The sequence below is a fragment of the Alosa sapidissima genome, chromosome 9 (genome assembly GCF_018492685.1).
Source record: "Alosa sapidissima isolate fAloSap1 chromosome 9, fAloSap1.pri, whole genome shotgun sequence".
Lineage (NCBI taxonomy): Eukaryota > Metazoa > Chordata > Actinopteri > Clupeiformes > Clupeidae > Alosa > Alosa sapidissima.
In genome coordinates this window covers 35715391-35737978 of record NC_055965.1, presented here as the reverse complement: position 1 = coordinate 35737978, position 22588 = coordinate 35715391, and the positions used below count along the sequence as shown (strand labels likewise).

The window sequence follows — 22588 nt, the reverse complement described above, 5'->3', positions numbered from 1 at the left end:
CAAGTGGGATAAAAACAGAAAGTGTTGGACTTCCTGTTTCTGCTGCAGTGTGTCAAATGTGTGAATGTGTTGGACTTCCTGTTTCTGCTGCAGTGTGTCAAATGTGTGAATGTGTTGGACTTCCTGTTTCTGCTGCAGTGTGTCAAATGTGTGAATGTGTTGGACTTCCTGTTTCTGCTGCAGTGTGTCAAATGTGTGAATGTGTTTGTTATGACTGCTGTTAGTGATGTCACAATAGAGCCCTCTGTCTCTCATGCAGTCTGGCTCACTGGGAGACGGTTGTCATGGACACTGATTGATGATCCTCTTCTCTCCTTTATCCTGCAGGCGGAGTGATCAATGCGATCATTGGAGAAGATATTTGTAAAGTGTACATTTTGGTTGTGCCCTGAGGTGGATGGTGGTGCAGAAGCTCATGAAATGAGGGTGGGATCCAACACACACCAGCAGGACACACACACATAACAGCAGCACACACATAACAGCAGCACACACACACACACACACACACACACACACACACACACACACACACACACACACATACACACACACACATAACAGCAGCACACACACACACACACACACACACACACACACACACACACAAGCTAGCAGCATTGGGGAGCGTCTGGATATGGTCTGAGGTCTTCCTGAGTGGAGCTCAGCAGTGAGATGAATGGAGAAGAGGACCAGTCACTCTCCAACATGTGCACAGATGGACATATGGACACCAGCAACACACACACACACACACACACCAGTCACTCTCCAACATGTGCACAGATGGACATGTGGGCACCAGTAACTCCTCTCCTAGTTGCTCTCCATTGGCTTCCTATAGTAGCCTAAATTAAATTTAAATCTCTCACTTTGGCCTATAGGACACTGACTCAATCTGCTCCTAGTTATTTTAATTCAATAATCATGCTTTACATCCCCAACCGCCCACTGCGATCTTCTGATGAGCGTCTGTTATGTCGACCAGTCATAAAAACTAGGTCTAATTCCAGACTCTATTCCTCAGTGGTTCCATGTTGGTGGAATGAGTTGCCCAGTGCTCTCCGTTCCTGTGGTAGTTTTGGGTCGTTTAAGAGGGGTCTAAAGACATTCCTATACAACATGTACTTAGTTGTTTAAGCGCTTATGTGTTATGGTTTGTATAATATTGTTTTATTTACATTACGCTGTTAATTTATTTGACATTATTGTTTATTATTGATATTCTCCTTAATGTAGTCTTAGCATGTCATTGTTTTTATTTTATTGATTGAATGGACATTATTGTTTTATTATTGCCTTTCCCCTCATTTTCATTGCTTATTTTTATTAGGCTATTGATTGAATTGATAATGTTGTTTATTATTACTATTCTCCTTATTATATCTGACCAACATTCTAATCTGTTCCCTGTTAAATTTTAAATATTATGTTGTTGCTAACACAAAAACGTTGCCTGATGTCCCTTTAATCACAGAGTATGTAATTAATAAGACAAAAAAATGAATCGATTGACAGCCTTAAATGTAACATATTTTTAAATGTTAGTTAGTATTACCCTACATGAAATATTACCGTGCGAGAGGGTGCTCTAGGCTTGTGGAATGAGATCGGGAGCTTGGTGAACTTGCTACAGGTCAGACATTAATACAGGGATTAATACAGCATTTTACAAACCGAAATCGCATTTTCATTATTACAGGCGTCAATGAGAACAACACTTAACATAGTCCTCACATGATTTCGGTTTTGTTTTTCTAATAGGAGTAAGTGTTTGTGACTACACATGTTATGATAAATTTGGCAATATTTGATTGCTGTTTTGCTATAATGAATGCGTACTCTAGAGGTTAAAGGAATTATCTGGAGTAAAATGCACTTTAGATCAATTTACGGACGATTGGGAGTACATACGTTGAGTTGACATCCAAATCATGTCATTCGGATGTGTTTTGAGAATGTTCGATTTTACCGTTTTTAGTCAAAACTCAGCCTGGAATTCACAATTTCGTCGCCGTTTTTAAAAAAGAAAAAAAAACAGTCCAGTATTTCTTTCGAAATTGAAATGAAGTTGTATGGACTGGACTATTTATTTATTTATTTATTTATTTATTTATTTATTTATTTTTAAAACGGGGACGAAATTGTGAATTTCCAGAGTGTGTTACTCCACACTCAGCAATCGACTCCTACGGACTTTCCCCTGAAGATGGCAGCAAAGATGGCAACATTTCCGGAAAGGTACTGGCTTGATGAAATTCATTCTGGACTCTATCCGACCACATAAAGACCTCGGGATACTTTGATTTGGCTTTAGGGACCCTCTACTCACTACCACGTAAGTGTAATGTTGTTTGGAACTGTAGAAAAGGTATAAAAATAGCATTTTGTAGCGGCGAAATGACATGCCTCAGTCACTTCCAGGCTAACGAGTTTTGACTAAAAACGGTAAAATCGAACTTTCTCAAAACACATCCGAATGACATGATTTGGATGTCAACTCAACATATGTACTCCCAATCATCCGTAAATTGATCTAAAGTGCATTTTACTCCGGATAATTCCTTTAAAGGCCTACTATGCACTTCGTGTCTGTAGCTGTCTGTTCACGTCCGCAATCAATTATAATGTGGATTTTATTATAAATGGAGAACACATCCATGTTCCCTCGCATCTTATGGCGACTAGGATATGTCATGCTTCTGTTTTTGCAAAGTTCCTGATCTCTAAACCTTTGCTTTCCGTTCCTGTCGGTTAGCAGTTGATGTAATGCTGCATGGGGCTGCATGTGTGTCTGCATGGGGCTACATGTGTGTCTGCATGGGGCTACATGTGTGTCTGCATGTGTGTCTGCATGGGGCTACATGTGTGTCTGCATGTGTGTCTGCATGGGGCTACATGTGTGTCTGCATGTGTGTCTGCATGGGGCTGCATGTGTGTCTGCATGGGGCTACATGTGTGTCTGCATGTGTGTCTGCATGGGGCTACATGTGTGTCTGCATGGGGCTACGTTCAATTGAAGTCAGAAGTCCTGACACTCTTTCAACTAAGCCTACATGCAACTTAACAGTGAAGTTGAACCATCAAATACCCCTCAGATTTCAGTCCAGAGATACATTGTAAGGTTGGCTGACACTGGTGCACACACACACACATTATTGAAATCACCGGACGCTTTAAGCTATAGTCTTTCTACATGGGTTTAGTGTTTGATCAGGCTAGAATAAACCCACACTAGAGTAGTAGCATAAGAATAACTAGATGTACCGCAGAGCGGTACAAAATATGACCGCCGCCCAGTCCAGCACATTTTTTCCATAAAAAGAAATCACGCTGAAAGGCCTATATGATTCTAACTGTCTCACTAAATTGCATTATCCACACTCAATTCTCACTGGTATCTGCTAGACAACAAGTACCAAAACATGATTAGTTCATAGATTTCACATGTAAAATTCATTTTATACAACCCCACCTCCATCTTGCCTGTTCATAATTCTGAGAAATTCTTGATTGTTTGTGTTATGTTTATGTTATGTGTGTGGGTGTGTGTGTGTGTGTGTGTGCATGCTTGTGTGTGTGCCTGCGTATGTGCCTGTGCATGCAAGCGTACATATGTCTACTGTGTGAGTATGTGTCATACGTATGATTACTGTGAATGTATGTGTGTGTGTGTGTGTGTATCTGTTTGTGCACATGTGTGCACATGAAATGGGTTAACATGACCCCTGGAGGCAAACATACGGAAAAAAATGGTCATCCTAGGCCCTACAGTTCTCAAGATATTCACAGAGAACTGTGTCTGCCCTACCCTCCTTTTGGGGGGTCCAGTCCAGCGGTGGGGCTACAGATCAAAACGAAAAATGACGGTTCCATGCTATTCATGTGGGGGTACATGCCCACCAAGTTTTGTGTACCCGGGTCTTTCAGTGTCCCGGGAATCCTTGTTGGTGTACGTCACTAAATGTACACATAAATTATTTTATTGTAAGGCTCCCCATGAACGAAAGTACAAAAAACTTGGCATGCATTCGGAGGGTGTCATAATGATCCTACACTTTTAATTTCGTGCAGTTTTGACCTTGTCAGCCAGAGATATTGTGATGAAAACACCTAATTTTTTGCTTTTTAATTTTTAACTAGGTGGCGCTATACATGAAATAAGTGGTAATGGGATGGGTTGACATGCCCCCTTAAGACCAACATACATAAAAAAGGTGGACCTCCTAGGCCCTACGGTTCTCGAGATATTCACAGAAAACTGTCTCCGGCCACCTACAGGCCAGTTGGTGTATAGTAACATAAATTAATTTATTGTGTGGCCGCCCATGAACGGAATTCCACAAAATTTGGCGTGCATACAGAGGGTGTCATAATGATCCTACACTTCCAATTTCGTGCAGTTTTGACTATGTTAGGTCACAGATACCTTCAATTACAACACCTCATTTTTACTTTTTTGTGTTTAACTAGGTGGCGCTATACATGAAATGAGTGGTTATGGAATGGGTTGACATGGCCCCTTGAGATCAACATACAAAAAAAAAATGGAAAAACGATGGTTCCATGCTATCCATATGGGGTTACATGCCCACCAAGTTTCGTGTACCCCGGTCTTTCAGTGTCCCGGGACTCATTGACGGAAATTTGGGCATGCGAAAAAGAAAAAAAAAATTCTGACTAAACCTATATGACCGCCGCTGCGCTGCGCGGCGGTCATAATAATAAGCCCACACTAGGCTGTAGCAACTCAAGCTAGGTAAAAACAATTGTTTTCTGTTATTTCCCTACCAACAGTACTTGGTGACCTTGAGAAACGGAGATCTCTGTGACCGGATTTCCTCTTTTAAAGCCATAAACATGAATTGTAAGCTGGTTGTCCAAAAACTCAATAAAAAAGGGCTTTTTCACAATGTCAAGTTTATTTATATAGCACATTTCATTCAATGTGCTTTACTTAAACAAACATAAACAACATTGTTTGATAATAAATAGAGGCAAAGAAGGGCAAAAGTCAAAGAATAGTTTAGTAGTTATATGTCCCACATGCCATATTTCTGTACTTATAAATATTTAGAACAGATTCTATCTCACAATTTCACTGTGTGCAGTTTGTAATAAGCAGTGCTGACCTGCGTGTGGGAAGTTCTTAACAGTCGCACAGGGTCAAGAAACAGAGTGCTTCACCACAGCGGTTTCAGAATCTTCTAGAAGCAGCGGCAGTGTGAGGTAAGACGCACGCTGTCTGTCCGTGGTAATAAACACCTGGAGGACGGAGGAGATGATGCAACAGTTAGCACTTAGTATTAGCAACATCACAACAAAGAGTGCCAAGAAGAAGATCAACTGAAGTTATGGCACAACAGGTACTTTTTACTGCTAAACTTACCACTACCATTAGACTACACATTGCATTTCACTTGAGGTGTGTTTGATGTAATGTCTGTTTCAATTGTTTGTACTTTGTTGAATGTCATTTAAAGAACTACAGAAGAGTTGAGATGCAAAAACAGTAAAGTCCACCTTCACAGGTGTGTATCATGTTGTTAAAAATAAATAGTGTGACAGCTAATATGATATGATATGATATTAACTGGGTTTTGCATCTGAACCCCTTAGATGTTATCTGTCGTTGTGATGTTGTATTGTCGTAGATGCAAAGTGGGTTGGTGCTCTCATCATTCAATTTAGTGTCTTCTGTGTGTGTGTGAGTGTGTGGGAGATTCTGCAAATTCATCTGACTAGAACCTTCGAATGAGAATTCATATTTTCTAAAATGTTTGATACAGAAATACATGTTAAATCATAGACAGCAATTGAAACTCTAAACCAAAGCCTAAACTATAAGCGTAAGCTACATGTTATGTTAGAAATACCTGTTAAATCATGTGATATACAGTGTATGCACCTGGGGTTATTAGAATGTGTATAGTTGTGAAATATAGTTGTGTTTGTATGTATGTGATGGTAATATTAAACATAAACATTACGGAGAGAGGGGCAGAATCGTGTGGGTTGAATCATGTTTTTATTTATCTGTTTTATTTAGTTTTATTTGTTTGTTTTATTTGTTTATTTATTAGTTTCTCACTAGACCAGTAGTCTTCTCTCATTGACAAAGCTACTTACTTATACAGAACTTACATACATTCACTTACACACATGTTCATCTAGTCTTAATGATGAAGTTAAAGTGAAAGTGCATGACCTACAGAATGACGGTGTTTCAGAGGTGAAAAGTGTAAAGTGTACGTGATCAGATGCACACAAGATGGACGCTTACGTGCCTCTCAGCAGCCACTTCACCACAACGGTTTCAGTCCTCTTGCAGCACTAGCCTGGTTTCCGTTTCAATCCAAAAGCTCCTACATCACTAGACTGCCTAGTTGATGTCTAGTCTAGTAACACTTGTCAGTGTATATTATATATTTACTTATACAGAATACGTACTCTTTCTCACCTGTGCTTGCATAACCATAACTTTCATGCTCATCTCAAATGTTGTATATATTATCATGCACCTATATCATATCATGCATCTTTATCATATAACTGTGTGTGTGACAGTGTGTGTGTGTGTGTGTGTGTCTCCTGATCAGCAAGGGCATCATTTCTCAGTACACACCACATGGCCATCCAGATAGAGAGCTTTTTTATGTGTCAGATAAGCGTATTGGAAGTGTTTCCAGCCAAAAGAGACAGTGTAGAGATGTTTTAATAGGCAGACTGGCCACAGCAGTGCAGCATCATCAGAGATGTTTTATTAGGCAGACTGGCCATAGCAGTGCTGCCACATCAGAGATGTTTTAATAGGCAGACTGACCACAACAGTGCTGCAGCATCAGAGATGTTTTAATAGGCAGACTGGCCACAACAGCACTTGTCTACATCAGAAACATTTCTGGTCTGAATGTTCACATGAAACCCGACGCAGAAGCCACAGAACAGACACACGATGCACATGCCACGGAGGCTGTCTGAATCGGCCGTAATCCCCCCACCGAGCGTAACACAATCCATTAAAAAATAAATGAGTCTCTGGTGCTTTCAGGTTCTAACAAGGGATTATATCAAAGTCCTTCTAAGCAAGTCCCTCTACTGGTCGGCCATATTGCGGTTATTGGGTTTCAGGCATCTATTTCGGCAGAAATGCCACCCGCAAGACTTTACAACACATGATTGGCACAAGGTCTTCACAACACAACACATTATTGGCACAGTGTATTCACATGTCAACTTTTTGCTGCAGGAGGCGTGGGATATGTGTAGACAACTGCAAACTAGTTAATAACTACAAACTAACCCCATGCATTTCTATGGAGGATTTTTTGAGTGCCGTGTCTCCTGATTTGAAAGTCTCTGATTATATTACACAAGAAGTGGTGGGGTTAGCCTATATTACAATATTAATTACTGTTCACATGTGTCAGTCTCTTTGTGATGTTTGGTTACTGTACTAGTCTCTGTGATGTTTAGAGTATGTTTGGTTACTGTGCTAGTCTCTGTGATGTTTAGAGTATGTTTGGTTACTGTGCTAGTCTCTGTGATGTTTAGAGTATGTTTGGTTACTGTGCTAGTCTCTGTGATGTTTAGAGTATGTTTGGTTACTGTGCTAGTCTCTGTGATGTTTAGAGTATGTTTGGTTACTGTGCTAGTCTCTGTGATGTTTAGAGTATGTTTGGTTACTGTGCTAGTCTCTGTGATGTTTAGAGTATGTTTGGCTGCCCTCTCCTTATTGTTTTCCCTGTTTGTCCCATTCTGTATTTTTGTAGTAGATATTGATTGTAGACAATGGATGCCAGGACTGTACTGCAAAACATACTTTCCTACTGTACACCTGTTTTAGGTAGGCCCCAAGGTTTCACTTGCTGTTGCATTTTTCTCAGACTTTTCATTCATTCTTCTTTCAACCTCCAGAATTATGGGTAGATACAACATGTCTTTAATTATAAGTTCTGTTCCCCAACAGTATCTCTTAAGCTTCTAGTGCTACCCATACCCATTGCAGAGATTGTAATTGGTGAGTTCATTTAAGTCAATTAATTTACTTCCGTTGCTGCTAAACAACACAACAATACGTAAACATACATAATCTTCACAGGGCCTCACTCTCAGACCTGTAAAACCTGTAGCCACACCAAGCGATTAAAAGAGACAGGCGTCTATTTGGGACCCGGCTATTATTTGAAGTTTTACGGTATTCAAATAATCTACATTGCCTCACTCTCTGTTCCTGTCCTAAGGTGAGCTGTACCGGGACAGCTGTCCGATACAGTGGTACATACCTTTCTACCTGGTGGTGGCAGGAGTCTTCACCTTGTCCCTGGTGCTCCTGACCTGCCCACCGTGCCATGACATTCACATCCGCTACATCTGCAACGTATGGAACTTCATCATCTCCTTCTTCCTCTTGTGTTGGGTCATTGCTGGTAAGAAATTGCAAGTCAACCCTACATCCATGTAAATCCATTATGATGTAAGTCCATTATGATGTGAGTCCATTATGATGTTATACATAAGATGTTGGAGTAACGAGTGATACAAGGTGACATATTTAATATTAACTCAAGTTGTTCTATTTTCTATGTATAGAATACATTTATCATTGGACAAAGGATAATTACGGTATTTAGCACTTTGAGTCCCTTTTCTGGTTTGTTTTGGATGAACTAGAGTGGTGGATACCGAAATTTGACGATGGGTCCTGTCTCGACTTCTCCGACTCGTTTTGAATCGCCGGTGTTCGTTGATGTTCCAAAACAAGTAGCATAGCGAAATACAGTTTCTGTCGTGTTTTATTTGGCATTTTGTAAAATCCCATTGATTTCTGTTGGAAGACTCATTGCACGTTGATATTACTGCGCCAACGGAAACAGGGGCTGTTTACATTTGGTTGTAGTCTTTCCGCGAGACCTTCTTTTACTGTATATGCTTCAGGCTCAAATATTGAGCAGAAGTTTACATGCGGTTGTGAGGTATCTGAAAAAATAGTTCCACAATAGCAAATAACACGGCTGGAAATCATACATTGCGCCGATATATTTGTTTTTAATAATCAACGAACACCACTAGCCACTCGGTGAGTTGCACAGTTTTGAGAACGAACGTTAAGGGTTGTTTTAAGGACATGTTTGTGCATGCCCATAGGCAGTCACTCTGAAGCAGTGAAGGCGATTCAAAAAGAATCAGAAAAGTCGAGACAGGACGAATCGTCAAAATTTCGGTGTCCACCACTCTCGTTCATCCAAAACAAACCAGAAAAGGGACTCGGTGCTAAATACCGGAATTATCCCTTAATATCAACAGGTGATGAGTGTTTCGGTATATTTAAATAATCTACATGGCCTCACTCTCTGTTCCCATCCTAAGGTGCGCTCTACTTGGACAGCTGCCCGATACAGTGGTACATACCTTTCTACCTGGTGGTGGCAGGAATCTTCACCTTGTCCCTAGCGGTCCTGACCTGCCCACCCAGCCATGAGAACCACATCCCCATCATCCGCTACACCTGCAACGCATGGAACTTCACAATCGCCCATTTCTTCTTGGTTTGGCACATTGCTGGTAAGAAACTGCAAGTCAACCCTACAGCATATCCATATCCATTATGGTGTAGAAATCCATTATGATGTCATACATACAGTAAGATGCAGGACCGAATTTCACTGGATCTAAACAAATCAATCTAACCATTGAAATCACCATTAGCGGTGGCTTTCTTAATCTATTTCAATAATTTTACAACGTTTCTAAGATGGTAGTATATTTTTTTACACTGTAGGAATCACATACTACAACATATATTCATACCAACACGATCAAATTTGTGACTACAGTGTTTTATTTTAGCATGGGTTTCCTCCGTAAAAGAGATCTGCAGATCTTCACAGCATGCGGTTAAAATCCTTAAATTTACGGACGTTTTTTAACTTTATTTTTTAAGGAAAAAACGTCACTCTTAACAGCCGCCAGTCTTTGAGAAGACGTGAAATATCCACTGGAATTTTGTGTCTTTATATTACACCTGCCAGGGAATCTGTGTTCTGTGGGTAAGCTGCTGCCTAGCAGGTAAAGCACGTTTAAACGGATAGCCTACATTTAAAACAAATTAATTAGCTAGAAATGATGCCACATGTCTACATTCAATGCTATTTAAGCCACTTCGAAAGTTTGTTTAGATCCAATGATTCTGCCGTCATGGAAACACTACGTCAGACTTCGGGACTCTATACAGGAGTGATACAAGATGACATATTTAATATTGTAATCTAAGCTATTTTATTTTCTATGCATATAATACATATTCAGCCGTGGCCTACTTGTTAGCGCTTTGCACTCCACTCGTAACTGGATGGTTGCCGGTTCGAACTCCGACCAGTAGGCACAGCTGAAGTGCCCTTGAGCAAGGCATCTAATCCCTCACTGCTCCCCGAGTGCCGCTGTTGTTGCAGACAGCTCACTGCGCCGGGATTAGTGTGTGCTTCACCTCACTGTGTGCTGAGTGTGTTTCACTAATTCACGGATTGGGATAAATGCAGAGACTAAATTTCCCTCACGGGATCAAAAGAGTTTATATATATATTTATACTTATACTATCAACAGGTGATGAGTGTTTCTGTATATGTAAATGGTCTAATCTGTCTGCAGGCACCATGTGGATCTATCCAATATACCAGCCCAATTACAATCCAGCTGCAGGGCCCCACTGTGATAAGACTGTCTACCTGTTTGCTTATTGGATGACCACACTGAATTCCCTAGTGGTAGGCGGAAGCATTGTTGTGTGTTATGTATACATTGCATTTCTTTTCACAAACATGATAGGCATTCCCCCCCCCAAAAAAAAAAAAAAAATGAACGAACGATTCATAGCCTAGTAATGTCATGGCTAATAATACCCTATATTATTTTTGCCACCTTTGTAACATTTTAGTTTTAGTTCACCGTGGTGTATGACTTTAAACAGCGAGTGTGCTTGGTATGATGATCAGTTCTTGCCCCATCTGAAAAGACTCCTCTACTTTTGCTGCCCTGTATTTGTTGTGTAAAAAAACGTTGTATATGATGGCACTGAAGTCTTAAGTTAGTGAATTGGCTAACAGTGTTAGTTGGTAACCAAATACACACTGCGTAGGCTACGTGCATTCTCTCTCCTGCTGATTTGCGTTCAGTAGCCAAGTGCGTATATTGCAAAAGTTGAAAAAATAAATGTGTTTATTGTAGCCTACAGAAAATAAATAGCCTATCATACTGTCAGTTAATTGCCTACAGTGCAGTGAAGAGTTTGGAGAGTAAAGTTATAGGGCAACTTGAAGTTTTATGAAAATAATTTACGAACCAGAACATAAAGACCATGAAGCTTCTATTTCTTGCAGCTGTTAAAACACCCGCTAGATAGTTTAAATACCCACCAACATTCATTTTTGCAGTACAGATTATTTCTAAAAGTTATTTGTCTACTAGGCCTAGCCTACTGGCTGATTTATCAAACGAGTGCTTTCTCGTTCGTCCTCCGCAAACTACAGGTGTTTCAGTAGAGAGCCATTGAATAAGCGATGCCAAGCAATTTCTGTAGCACTTTTTGTGACATTCAGCAAATATCTCCTCATTTAATGTAAGTTCCTTCGGACAATAGGCCTACGTTCTACTCTACATGCAGTTGTCCTCCATCTCAGTTGCATCAGTTTTCTAATTTTGAAGGTTCTAAAACATTATTATGCTTCACTGAATCCTTCTCGTTTTCTTTCATTTGTCCAGCTAACTTTTCCATTGAAACTAGCCATTTATGATGGATTACACACTCGACATTCTGAAATGTCCTGCACGATCAAGCCCAAATTAAGTTATCACGCAGCCACTGTGTCAGCAGCATCAGTGCTGACGGTGACGGTGCGTTTCTGATGTCAGATTATTATGTAGGCTAGCCTACTAGACTGTTCTCACGTTGCAGCACTTTACTTATATGAAGTAGCATTAATCAATATGAGGGGCAGGGGGGGATAAATGTTGTCCCCACCGGGGATAAAAAATAATTTAGCAGAGGTAGGGATAGGAAAACCAGAGGGGGGGAAATCCCCACCATCCCCCCCTACAAATCGCACCCTGATAGTAGGCTTAAAATGCATAGAGCCCTATATTAGGCCTTAGACATTGAAACAAAGGTGCAAGGTGCTTGAAAATGGATAACTTTTGGCAGAGAAAAGCAGACTGAATTTCCTGTGTGTAGTACAGGAGACATCTACCGTAAAACTGCAAATAATAGCCCAGGCTTTTATTTTCCCAAATATGTGCTGTCCATGTAAACAAACTAGGACTTGTCTAGTTCATTCTTGACTATGGTTGTTAGGGACCTATGGTCTATATCCAGTTTATTTGGCTGATGCTTTTTAACCAAAGTGACTCGATTCCAACAAGGTATCCATGTCTCTATCGGCACTGTCTGCTCACTGAACATGAAGAAAAATGAAGTCTTTTTTTCACCTGTTTCAACCATATCTTTTCTAAAATGTCATATTTCACTGTAATTAACACAATATTTTTCACCTAAATCACTGGCTATATTGAATTAAGTTCACAAAACAGTTATTTCCAGGTATGTTTGTGTTCATCATTATTATACAGATGTTGCAGAATACAGTAATTATAAATGTATTTTGTAAAATAGAACATTATTATAAAGATCTATTCCTGTCTTGTGTTCCTTGTCTAGTGTTTTTCCGTCACGTCTGCTCCTCTTGTGTCTTCCTGTTTGCTTTGTTTACTTCCTGTGTCTTGTGCCACATGCTCCTTTTTTGTGTTTCTGTCAAGAGCGTGCAGATTAGCTTCGGCATGTTAGCATACGCCATTTTTAAGTATGGCGCCGCATGGAGCATTTGGAACCAGCTCCATGCACGAAAGTCCGTGTTGGGCACATGCGCGTACGCTCACATGCGCGTACATGTTGGTGGGCGGGTACCTATCCGGCGGCTACAGCCAAACGTTATTCAGTGCATATTTATTGAGGAGCCTATGAGAAGACGTGTATTATTATGGTTATTTATGCATCATATGACAAATAAAGAAAATTGTATTGATCTTGTTTCGTTGTTGTTTGTCGCAAACAAAAATAGCCTAAATACTGTAAGTAATACTGTAAGAATAAATACTGTTCCCACTGTAAATCAACCTTAAAATTCCCTGATTTTTCCATGACTTTCTCTGAGTAAAAAGCAGAATTTCCATGACCTTCCCTATAAATACAGTAATATACCGCCAATGAAAATAACAAGGCGTTTTAAACCAACCAATCTGATTTCAGATTCATGGCTTTTCAGTGCAAAACCTTGTTAACAGGTTATCCACAATATCTAAAGTAAGGCATGAGAGAAGTTAATACCTGATAAAGACTAAGAAGGAAGCATTGAAATAAAGATCACATTTTGGGGACGACTACATGCTATTGCCAGAATTCCCTGGTATTCCCTGAAATATTAAATTCTCTGAATGTCCATGATCAAATTCCCTGACAGTCCATGACTTTCTAGAAATTCCCTGATCAGTGGGAACCCAGGTATAAGGCAATTATCTTCCGTTGGTGTGCTAAACAAATAAAAGTACATTAAAACCCACAAAAGTCTATTTGGATTTCATAAATAATTCTAGACTAGGGGGACAGGCACCTTGGTTAAAAAACCTTATACAAGTACCAGCATTTAGTCATTTATAAGAGCATTTGCTCATAAGAAAAGGTTTCAATAAGAGCATCTCAGTATATTGTCTGAAAATAATCAGCACATCAAACTGAAGTCAGACAAACCTTGTTAAGGCAAAGTGACACCAGCTATTGTATCCATATATACTCAAAGTGCTAAATACCGGAATTATCCTGTAATGTTTTGATGACAGGAAGTGAAACCTACACATTGATGGTGGTTTAGAGGTCAAAAGTGTATGTTGATACACAAGGGCTATTTTGAACAGTTACGTCTCATCCGCTTACAGACTTAGAACACTTAACCACAACAGTTTCAGTCTTTCCAAAGCACTAGCATCATGTTTCTGTGTATGTGACCAGACGTGGGGGAGTTCCAGCACTAGCTGTTCACAAGTTGTGCTGACGGAAGAGATGGCGCACAATCACTTAGCATTAGCGACATCACAACATACAGTTAGCACTTAACATTAACAACATCACAACATAGGCCTACAGTTAGCACTTAGCATTAGCAACATTACAACATACAGTTAGCACTTAGCATTAGCAACATAACAATCAGTTAATACTTAGCAGTAGCAACATCACAACAAAGAGTGTGGAGGGAAGAGTTGCCACTGGTCATCAACTTCTGAAGTTATCACAGGTCATTTGCACTGTTACACTTGGCATTCTCATTCTCATTGGACTACACATTGTAGCAGGGCTGTAGTCAAGACCACCTTTGTCGAGTCCAAGACCAGGACTAGTCGAGACCAAGTCAAGACCGAGTCCAAAGAGGTTCGAGTCCAAGACAAGACCGAGTCCAAAAAGGTTCGAGTCCGAGTCAAGACCGAGTCCAGGATAGGAAAAAAAGTCTTGTGCATGACAGTATCAAGACAATCATTTTGGGTTATTATTATTATTATCTAAAAGCAAAAACAGTGTGAACACACCCAGGATTTGTAAGTGTAGCCATTCCCCTTCTCCAATATTATTATAGGGCTGTCAAACGATTCAAAATATATATTTTGAAATGAATTCATCTCGATTAACCGCAATTATAAAGTTCCTAAAGACTAAAGCTTCAACATAAATCACAAAATTAATGAGTAACCACAAAGGTAAAAGTAAAACACTTTTATATTATTTAAATGATAATACTGACACAGTAATTGTGTTTTAAAGTATTCATTTCTTAAGAAATACTACACATATGATGCTGTTTAACTCATTTGTAAATGGTGCACTGTTACTTTAAGCCCATTGTGGCCACGTTCTCATAATGATCTTTTTTTTACCAGCTCCATTGAAATATAGCCTATAGCTAGTCCACAAGCTCTAATATTGTTTGTACCACGTGTATTGTACAATATTAACAATGATAAGCATGATATTAAGTTGGTATAAACAGTTTTCATTCCTTTGGAAATAGAAGCATGTAATGACATGATGCTAGCTAGACATTTTCTGTTTGCAATTAAAAGTGAATGATGAGCCTGAGCCAGTCACCTAGCTATCTGAATGGAATGTGTTTCAATCGGCATAATATGTGCTTCATGTAAACAAATTATTGAAGACTTCAAGACTCACCAGTTCCATTACACAAAGGCAAAGACAACTCTTCATATTTTTGTCCATTTTTCAAATCACAGTGAGTGCAGCATACATGTTTATAACTGGTCAGTGGAAATCGGATAAATCCGCAATCTCCTCTAACCTCGTCTTTGTTGCCTTCCTTTTATAAGTTTCTTATATTAAAAAGGAGATATCAATTATCATCAACAACGACAAGCCAGCTGGAGCCTGCCAATCGTTTTCTCTCCTTCTCGTGTGCGTTCAGACGCGCTCTTAATTAAATGGAGTAGCATACGTTCAAGTTGGATCTTAATGGAGAGGAGCCGAAAACTATCATCTTTATGTAACTGTTGCAGTTGGTGCATTTTGACATTGTAAACGTTATCTAACAAGAGTGAAAAGCAGTTTGCAGTAAAGCTACTATTTGGCTAAATGTTGGTTCCTCTTTATCTTCAGCTAACTCCACAGACAGTAAAATAAACTCTCAGGCTTGCGGTTTTAGGTTTTGCGGCTTCCGTTACGTGACATCAGCCCCCCACAAAGGTAAACACTATTGAGTTAATATTTTGTAACGCATTATGTATTTCAAAATGAATCGCGGCGATTAACACGTTAATTTTGATGGCCCTAAAGACACCTGGACTCGGTCGAGACCAAAAGCCATATTTGGCAAGACCAGTGGCCGAGACCGAGACAAGACCAAGTCCAAATACTAGCGAGTCCGAGACAAGTCCGAGACCATAGAAAAACGGTCTCGAGTCCGGACTCGAGTCCAAGACCGGACTCGAGTACTACAGTCCTGGGGTGCGTTTCCCAAAAGCATCGTTGCTAACTACGGTAGCAACTAACATGGTTGCAACTATGTAAGTACGACACAACTGTTCCCCAAAACGATAGTGTGAACTATGGTGGTGGAACTTACATAGTACGATGCATCGTGACACTGCGTCAGTGTTTCCCAAAACCATAGTAGCAACTAACGTTCGCAACCACTATCGTAAAGTTGTGTAGTTACAGCTACACCTCTCGACCTGTAGTATGTAGTAAGAACCATAGTAGACGACGTAACCCTGATGACGGAACACGCAGAGGACAGATGGATGAGAGGTAGCCATTAAACGATCCCATAACATTGCTGTGGGATACCATACCATAGCATTGCTGGAAGCTACAATTGCACATTACTGGACAACGTTATGTGGTACAGTGGAAAGTGAAGTGTTGTGGAGTTAGCCCACAACAGAGCGGCCTGTGGTGAAGTGCTATGGTGACCGCAATCATCTGTGTTGTTATTATTCGTGAATTTACATGTAGCCTAATGCTAATGTGTCAGCACAGATTCTTTCGAACACCCGTTAAGTTAAGTTATCTGGTGATAAAGCTTTTGAATGCCAACGGTATTGTTATGTGAGGCTAGCATTGTAATTGTTATTAAAGGATAACGTTACATTGTAGTCGTATGTTAGTGTGTTTGGATGAAGCATCTGCTAATCATACACATAGCTAACGGTATATGGACTCTACAGCCCATTATGATGTGGTGAAGTGACTGTGCTGTGGCAGAGACTGTAGCGTGTGTGCTTTACATGAGAGAGGTCAGGGGTTCAAGACTGAGTCGATGGGTGTGAGGTGAGTATGCCTGTGGAGTGGGGTTTGTGTTGTGTCTTATCTGATCACAAGCTATGTTTAGCGGGTGTATAAGTTAGGCTACTCTCAGTTATTATGTGATCTTGATATTTGAACACATGAATTACGCTAAATTATGTTGGTACAATGACAGAATGCTGCTGTGAAGTTGAGTAGCCTCTCGCTTGGAGAACTTTAAGACCTCAGGCTCTGGGACTTAAGTGAGCATGCAGAGTGCTGTGGTCAGTGTCAAAATGTGACATGATTTTCGCTGATTTAACTTGTCCTTCATGGCCCAGGTATGGGTAGGCCTGTCATGGGAGGCGGAAAAATGGTAAGTTGCCTTTGCTTTGTGACCTTTCAATCTGTGTATGTATTTTGATGTCATGGCTCATAGGGAACATGTGTGTGTGTGTGTGTGTGTGTGTGTGGGAGGGATCATGGGGAGAAAGTGATGGTGGGAAAGTGGCAGGGAATTGATTGTGGGGTTTGGGTGTTTAGGGGCCAAACATATGTGCAACTAATTCCCAGTGTGCTTCCAGGCCAGCAGGAAGGTGTGCAGCAGCCACTGGAATGACCTCTTCCACCTCCTCCACTAACAGCTCCTCATCAGCCGGCAGTGGGATGTGATCCTGAAGGGCCATGTTGCAGAAGCGCCGCCACTAAAACTACACTGCACGCCTTTGCAGGATGGAGCTTCAGGCCACCAGCGGATTTGCTCACACACCTTTCCACATGCCCAGGGCCCTCTCCAAAACAACGCGGGTCCGGCTATGGGCGTTGTTGTATCGCGCCTCTGCCTCGCTGTTGGGCTCCTAGATGGAGCAGTTGACATGCTTGTATTATCATAGGGGGTTGATGGAATAAAGTAGGTCTTGAAATGTCAGTGCACTCAGGAAATATAGACATGCATTTGAAAACAACAGTATAGACTTTGCTACTATCTCAGCAGCAGAAGGCAACAACATGAGCAGCACCTACAATAACACTGTGTGTGTGTGTTTGTGTGTGTGTGTTAGTACAGCTGGCGCAGATCCTTCAACCATTTGAGCATTGAAACATTTGTGCTATGTGAACTGTCATTTTGTGGTTGTGATTCAACACACAACTTCATAACTACAATGGATAAAAAGTAATGGTAAAAAAACTGTATCTGTGCATTTAAAATATCATGAAATACTTGTGTGTGGTAACAGTATTCAGTTTTCAGTTTTCAGTGTCACAATGAAAACACATAACAAGGGCAACATTGGAAAAATGCTGCATAAAGGCATGACAAAATCGCATTGAAATGAAGGGCAATCATACAGTAAAGTATTCATTTATATAGCGCTTTTAGAGTGAAAGAGTGAAACCCAAAGCACTTACACAACAACATGTTGTTCAACATTGTTCATATTACATATCCATATTTATTCTGCTCTTACTGTAAGGTAACTGCTAAGATACTGCACATATTTATATTTCATTTATATTACTCTAAATCACCTTCTGCAAACCAACTGTATACTACTGTCTACACGGCACTATATGTCTTGTCCTGTCTATGCACCTGTCTATACTTTATATATCACATTGCACTTTTCTGCCTTTTTGGCACTTCTGGTTAGATGCAAACTGTATTTGGTTGTATTTGTACTTGTGCTCTGCACAATTACAATAAAGTTGAATCTAATCTAACCATGCCAATTTTCATACAACATAATATACATTTATCCTAAGCCTAGGCTAGTAAGCATATGGTCTCCAATCAGTAGTTAAAACTAGGATTACAGGTTCTAAACGATCATAGGAATATTTAGTGATTGAGCCTATCCAAGATTCCAAAACCATTGTTATATGATCATTATCTAGGCTCGAACCTACGACTACAAGATCCGAAATGCAGCGGTCTATCCTTTCACGCCACCTCGTCACGCCATAACAAGCGAAAATATTGGCCAGTATTTAGCCTATAGGCTATTCGGTGTGTTTCATTAAATTACATTACATTACATTACATTTAGCAGACACTTTTTGACCAAAGTGACTTACATATGTCAGCTATATTACAAGGGATCACATTGTCCCCGGAGCAACTTGGGGTTAAGTGCCTTGCTCAAGGGCACAACGGTGGAAGCCGGGAATTGAACCGACAACTTTCAGGCTACTGCACGCTAGCCCAGCTCCTTAACCACTACACTACCACCGCCCCTTAACCACTACACTACCACCGCCCCTAAATGTGTAACTTATTTGTTCACATTTGCTCGGTTGGCGATTTATGCTTCACTGATTAGGCTAATTAGTAGGCTACGTTCAATAGACTGTGACGTTATTATTAAAATTATCATTATTATGTTATGCCTATTATTATTATTAATAGCCTAATATAGGGGAGACCGGGTATGGTTGTAACATGGGGAGAGTTGTAACATCACCAATTCCACCAATCAGGGATAAGATATGAGCCATGTGACAGTTTCTGACTGCTCAGACTTCCTTAACAATCACACATGGACATTTTCAAGTTGTTAGTGCCATTTATCCCGGAGTAAGGAGAAAAATTCAACATCTGAGGTAAGAAAGTAACTTTTTTTTTTGTATTATTATTTTTTCTAGTGCTTTTACCATTGTAGATACAGTTGTATGAGTTACATCAGGTCAAACTATAGTTTCTCTAGTAAAGAATGGTGTAGCTCTCTCTTGCTAATGTCAAAGCACCATGCTAATACAGCTAGCTAAACAATGGATGACAGTGGTGGGGTAGGTTGTAACACAATTTTTGAATATGTTACAACCTGTGGAATGGGGCTAGTAGACCCATTTAATGTCTGTTTAATTTCATCTTTGTGTGTGTGACTGTTCAGCCCTCTCTCTCTTTCCATGAGAGACACAAATACATACACACACAAAAGTGTAAACGCTGTGGTTTTTATATTTAGTTTAAAACGTTAATATGATCTTCATTCTCTATGTGAAGAACGGATTGTATGGTATACAATATGTTGGTGAATCTATTTTCACACCCTGTGTACCCTGTTTATGCAATAAATCAGTATATCAAATGGAATTCCATTGTTTTTCTGCATTTTTTTGTACCTGTTACAATCTACCCCAATAGGTGTTACAATCTACCCCAGTAGTGGGGTAGGTTGTAACAAAGGTACACACTGTATTTGTCATAATCTCACAAATTCTGTAATATAGTTGAAGAGATTTAAATGGTTGCCACTTGTAGTAGACAAATGTGGTTACTTTGACAAAAAGTTCCAGAACTGTAGCTTTAAAAGAAATGGTAGTTTTAGGTGCTGAAGAAAAATGTGTTACAACCATACCCGGTCTCCCCCTATATATATTTTTAAAAGCATACATAGCCTATGGCCTATTGAAATTACTGCCTATTCTTGTAATAAGTATTATTATTGGGGGCCAAGCAGCGAAGCTGCGAAGGCACCCATTGTGTTTGTTAGTTTTCTTATTATTATTATTATTATTATTATTATTACGCTTCCGTCATTGAAGTCAATGGCAGCCCATAGAACCGTCTGGTGAAAAGTTCTGAAATTTGGCACACTGATTGGGGACAGTCTCATGATTAATTTCACCAAGTTTCATACCGGCACCTTGAGCACTCTAGCGCCACCAACAGGCCAAAGTTGGATGTGCGTTCACGCATGTAACTTTTGACCCGTTGATCCGATTGTCAAAAATTAGGTATTGTTAGAATCCTTGGACCAAGCCGAGTTCAACGCACCCTATGACGTCAATTTCCGCCATGATGGATTTTCCGCCATTTTGGATTTCATCAAAAACACTAAAAAGTCTTCAAAGGTCACAAATTTTGTCCGATCGACACCAAATCTGACACACTTGATCTTCAGACCAAGCCTCACAAAAGTTATTCTTTTTCGTCTTCGGAACTCAAACCGTTCGCCCGTAACAGCCAATCGAAATATGCGGCGAAGCCGCCAAACAGGAAGTGAGCTCATATCTCAGCAACCCTTGCATGTATCAAAGCCAAACTTGGTGCATGGACTCAGGACCAAATCAGGGGGACGCTCAAGAAATCTGGTGACCTTTGACCTCTAGGGGGCACTGTAATTAAGAAACATGCCTTTTGGCCTGTAGCTGCTGTTGTGCTTAGAATTAAAACGCACTAGTGGTGTCTGGTAATACTGTTGGAGGTCCTTAGGCCGACCCAGGCCAACTTGTGATGTCATCGTAATTGATTCGGCCGCCATATTGGATTTAATCAAAAACACGTACGAATTTTCGCAGGTCACAAATTTCAGCGGATCCTCACCAAAATTGGCACAGAACATCTTCAGACCATGCCTTATCAGTGCATCGCTTTTTGGAACGATTGACAGTAGCATTCGGCTGTAACAGCCAATCGAAACTTGCGGCGAAGCCGCCAAACAGGAAGTGAGCTCATATCTCAGCAACCCTGCCATGTATCATCACCAAACTTACTACATATATTCATGACCCCATTAGGAGGACGCTCAAGAAATTTGGTGACCTTTGACCTGTAGGGGGTGCTGCAATTAGCAATGTTGCATTTTGATCTGTAGTTGCGATGTGTTTTATCGATCTTTTATTTTTGGAAGTGAAACAGATGACAACATATTCCATCCAGTCATTCTAATGCGTGCGTGGTAGGGCGGGGCGGGATGGGGTGGGATGGGCAGGGGTGATTAGGTGGGGGGGCTGGCTGGCGGAGGCGGTGGCAGTACTCAGCCCTGTTTCAGCCCTACAAAATCAGTTATGTTTGATGTGACACTTGTTGAAAGTGTTGATCGCGAGTGTCTGCTGAGTTCTATCTTGTCGCCGTGGCTACTCCGGCCTATACTGCTTGGCCCCCTCATTGCTGCTTGCAGCTATATTTATTATTATTATTATTATTATTATTGATATTATAACTGCTGGGCCCAGGAAACGTCATGCAATGTCAAATTCCATTACTTTTACGTGACTTCATGCGTTCGGCTCTAACCGACAGAGCCCGACATTCTCCGAACACATCTGCAACCATTTTAGTCTGAACTATGTTGGTTGAAACCAACATGGTTCAAACTAACAAAGTACTATGTAAGTACGACGGTTTTGGGAAACAGTCGTAACTTACATGTTGGTTAGTTGAACGATGCATCGTACCACGTTAGTAAAAAGCTAACCTCCGTAGTTGTACGGGAAACGCACCCCTGCATTGTAGTGCATATTAGATATCGCATTTCTCTTGAGCTGTGTTTGATGTATTTCAGTTGCTTATACTTTGCTGAATGGCATTTAAGGAACTACAGAAAAGTTCAGATGCAAAACCAGTAAAGTCGTTCACCAATGTGCACAAACATATTAACTTGGTTTTGCATCTGAGCCCCTCTGAAGTTCTCTGTTGTTTAGGAGATACTTTGTGATGTATTGTACTTAAACACAAGTGCTCCCCATGCCAAGCTGTAGTTTTACTTTTTGCTTCAAATTGACTGAAGTGGGTCAGCAAATGTTATCTGTAGTATGTATCAGATACAATTAGGCTTCTTGTGCACTTTTTCCATCATCTAAATTAGTGCTTTCTGTGTGTGCAAATTCATGAATGACTACACATTATCTAAATGTTTAGATACAGTGATGCATGTTAAATCATACACAACAATTGCCTAAAATATTTATTTCATGAGCTACATGTTATGCTGCTTGTTTATTGGTCCACTTTTTCCATCATTGAAATT

The 22588-nt window shown here is 40.3% G+C and overlaps 1 protein-coding gene and 2 long non-coding RNA genes across 13 annotated transcripts in view; 2 read left to right on the top strand and 1 right to left on the bottom strand.

Moving 5' to 3' along the window:
- The window catches only part of LOC121718788 (NACHT, LRR and PYD domains-containing protein 3-like), a 1510793-nt gene that overhangs the window by 37426 nt on the left and 1450779 nt on the right, over positions 1-22588 (top strand). The gene's annotated exons all lie outside the window — the stretch shown is intronic.
- Positions 4946-9559, bottom strand: LOC121719050. Of its 2 annotated transcripts, none has more exons than XR_006034108.1 (3): positions 9412-9559; positions 8286-8426; positions 4946-5265 (listed from the first exon to the last, which is right to left on the bottom strand). It is a non-coding gene; the product is annotated as an uncharacterized LOC121719050 (long non-coding RNA). The 2 variants fall into 2 exon arrangements; XR_006034109.1 differs by lacking the exon at positions 4946-5265 and adding an exon at positions 7585-7837 and having other exon boundaries at positions 8282-8426.
- LOC121719034 lies at positions 16709-18168 on the top strand. Its single transcript, XR_006034090.1, has 3 exons — positions 16709-16880; positions 17177-17211; positions 17420-18168. It is a non-coding gene; the product is annotated as an uncharacterized LOC121719034 (long non-coding RNA).